Below are 3750 nucleotides of genomic sequence, written 5' to 3'. Positions count from 1 at the left end.
CCTGCGTGCCCCGCCCCGCCCGCGCCACGCGCCCCGCCGTGGCCGCCGCGCATTGGCCGCGCCGGGGCCCCGGCACCGCCGTAGCCAATGGGGAACGGCCGCGCCAGCCGCCGTGGCGCGCGGGGGGCTGGGGAGGCGCCGAGGGGCGGAGGAGGAGGAGGCGGCAGCGGGGCAGGGTTTGGAGTGTCAGAGCTGCTGGGGGCATGGCCGTGGTTCGCTCTGGTGCTCTGGGGAGAGCTCCTTCAGTGTGCTTCCAGCAGTTTCCGAGGATCTTGTCCTGTTCAGGGCGCTCCCAGCCACTCCCGCCTCAGCGCTGGGGGGTGCCCGGGCCTGGGCCAGAACCCGCGCAGGCCTTCAGGGAGAAGAAGGCAGGCCAAGGATTTATCCCGTTAGGTGGCCGAGCAGCTTTGCTACAGCCTCTATGAAAACCAAGGCAGGGATCTAGATCTGAAAAAAAAAGATTTTGAAGTCGCAAGCTCGCCTGCAGAAATTAGCCCGGCTGAGACTGCTGCAGTCTGGGGAAATACAAGCAGCGGGAGGGGAGTGGTGCGTGCTGATAAAAGGGCTGTTAAAGCCCAGGTAACCTGCCTGCATCTGACAGACATTTGGAAAGTATGAGTCCAGCAGCACGGCATGTAGGTGACTCTTCAGTATGAAATATCAGCATCCCAGTTCAAAAACACTGGAAACAACTGATTCGAAAAGCTGCTATTCTGCACCATCCCCCCCCCCTCCCCCCCCAAAGACTGCACACTGCTGGTGGGCCCTAGGATCTGGGGCTATATATTGGGCACAGGTCCAGACAAAGACTTTTGCAGAGCTAGGATTGCAGAGCTAGGATTGAGTAAGAGAGCTGTGAATTTTGTAGTGTAGTAATAGTAGCTGAATTTAATGTATCATTGAAATAGAATTTTTCAGCAGTTAGATCTGAAGTTGTCTAAATTTTAATCCCCATCCAAACCCCCACTACTTTATGCTCACAAATAGCACTTTTCAGTAGGGTTCAGTTCTGCTTTTTGAGAGAATGAAATTGTTAGCATGGTAAGAACAGACAGCCGTTTTCACCCTCAAGTTTTTCCAGAAATGGGGACACAGAAATATATGGAATAAACACTTTAATTAGAATGGCTACAAAACACTGATGTCTTGGCATTTCCATCTGTAAAAGGGGCAGGCTGCTGAGCAGGCAGGTTCAGGTTTGTGGCACTTTGTAGATCTTAAAACAAAACCTGTCTATTATTTTACTGATTCCTAAAGCAAACAGGAGCTGCTTTGCAGACCATCCATGAGTATTTCTCGAAAGTGTCTCGTCCGTTCTACTGGTATGGTGAAAAAACTAAACATGAGATGTTACGGCACTCTTGAGCAATTGGCATGACGTTAGCTCCAGGTAAAAATCTCAAACCCAGAGATCATAAAAGAATCGTTTCATGGCATGTAAATTAACAGAGAAAATTGAGAATTGGGGGCGAGGGGAGAGAATAGCTACTAGAAGAATCTGCATAAGGATAAGAGCGATCTCTTTTCCACGGGGTGTCTGTTGCAGTAAGTTGAATGGTTGTATTTAACATTTCTACAGCACCTAGAAGCACGTGTTAAAGTACTTATTGCCGAATAAGAGCCTCTAAGACTGATTTTTACTGCCCTGTCAAATTCCTGTTGAGTTTCTGCAGGAAACGCTTCTACAGGAACAGTTTGACATTTTTAATGCGTGTTCTGGAAATACGCATAAGATAACGCCAGTAAAACCTGCACCATGACAAATATTAGTCGAGTGATAAATAACGATGGGAACAGGCTATGTGATAAATGAGTTGCCTTCAGACAGAACGCATTAAGGGTGGTAATGAGCTCGCGTGGGGCTTTACTATCTCAGTGAAGACAGTGCTTGAATGGAGTCTAGACAAAGATTTAGATGCTGTTTCTCCATTGCAGCATGAACTTTGACATATTAGTGCCCAAAAGTCTCAGGTGACTCATGGTACATACAAGGGGAATAGAGGAAAGATACTTTGTCTGCAGAGGTTAATGAGACAAGTTATTGAGTCTACATTTAAAGATACCTAGATATTTGCAGGGACAGGATTAGAAGGGACTTGGCAGATTTCTGAGGTCAGCAGGCTGACGAGGATAAATCGTTCCATGTATGAGCCTGGGACACCTCATGGAGGTGTACAGAGGAGCCAGCTGATACCAAACCCGAAACTAGTTACCAGACAAAGGAAATGCTGTGTTTGAAGAACATAGGACACCGAGATAATCAATATTATAAATGTAAGAAATAATCTTGTATTCCGGGGGTCTTGCCTGGTTTCTGCCTTGGCAGATGAATATAAGGAGTGTAACACAAAGGCCTTCTGACTTCTCAAGTTCTGGTTGCTTTCTGACTTCCAAATTGAGATGGGGCTGAGTATTTCTGCAGTTCACAGTAAAACATGCTTTGCCTGAAGGAACTGGCAAATTCACACAATTTTCTTTTGTGTTATTAACATACGTTTAATTTTAGTCACTTGGAGTTAGCAAGAATCAGTATCTGTCCTCTTCTGTTGCTTAAATAGAGCATTCACCTATTCAAATCCAGGCCTTTCTGCCCCAGTTCTTTACTATCATGGTCATTCAGGTTCCCAGGGGGACTTGTCATTCCATTTCTTTGTATCATAATTTATCTGGGATTAGCCTCTTTCACAGCTGTTCTGTCATCACTTCTGGACTCTCAAAATGGCATTGAAAACCCAGTAGTTTTAGAGGCACCCAGTCTGGCCTGATCATGCAGCCACAGTTCAGACTGCGGCAGTGTGAGGTTTATTCTTTATGCATGACAACAGAAGGAATCATGTTTCCCAGATGGCTCTTTCAGGTTATATCCTGATAGCAAGTGAGATAGGTAACAGTGACATGAAAGTCACCTGTCATTCATCCGGGCCACGTGAGACAGCAAGACTGCAAGATGAATCAGAAGGATTTCTAGTGGCATTTTCTAGAATATTGTTTGATGTAGGGTACCTGTCAGAGGTCCCTCCCTTGAGCTGTGAAGCCTCTGTTCTCCTGGGATCTGATGCACCCACTCCTTCAAAATAGCAGCAAATACTACTTTTTAGTACTTCTAACATTAATAGCTGCTGGACCAATTTTACTGTTGCCCATGAAGAAGTTTGGGAGGAATGGCCATTTAAGATGAAGGTGTTATTAGTGTGACACCATTTCATTCTGGTGCTGCTGGAAGCAGTGACAGTAGCAATGTGGGAAGACCCAGGTGACAGCTCATGGCTTTGTATTCAGCAGTTAAATTTAATCTATCTAAATTCCCTGAAACATCTGCACAAGGGAAGGGGGTTCAGAAGCAAGGGAAGGCAGGTTCAGAAGCAAGAGTCTGGCAGAACCCCGATAGTTCTGACTTCTAGTAGCTTAAGTTAGCATAGACTGAGCCCTCAGATTTCAGTGGCAAAAGGAAAATATAAGGATTTGGTTTATTGAGGATGCCTCTGTGCTGAGGATGCTGCTGAACTTGTGAGAAGCAAAAGAATGCATGATGTAGGAAGAGATGACTCAGGTACTAGAATATCAGAAAGGGTGCCACCATGAGCATCCAGTTTTGAACCATGAAAACCTTTCAAATTCAGTTAGTTGCATGAGAGAGGACTTCCCAAAATTTGTCCCAAAGAGTACATAATGACAATTCTTCCTGTGCCTACATTTCCAAAGTGGGAATAGGGAGCGAATGGAAAAATAAGTTCTTGTTTTGCTGAAAAA

This window comes from Motacilla alba, chromosome 3 (genome assembly GCF_015832195.1).
Source record: "Motacilla alba alba isolate MOTALB_02 chromosome 3, Motacilla_alba_V1.0_pri, whole genome shotgun sequence".
Taxonomy (NCBI): domain Eukaryota; kingdom Metazoa; phylum Chordata; class Aves; order Passeriformes; family Motacillidae; genus Motacilla; species Motacilla alba.
The sequence above is the reverse complement of the archived record's forward strand: the minus strand, read 5'-3'. Positions refer to the sequence as shown.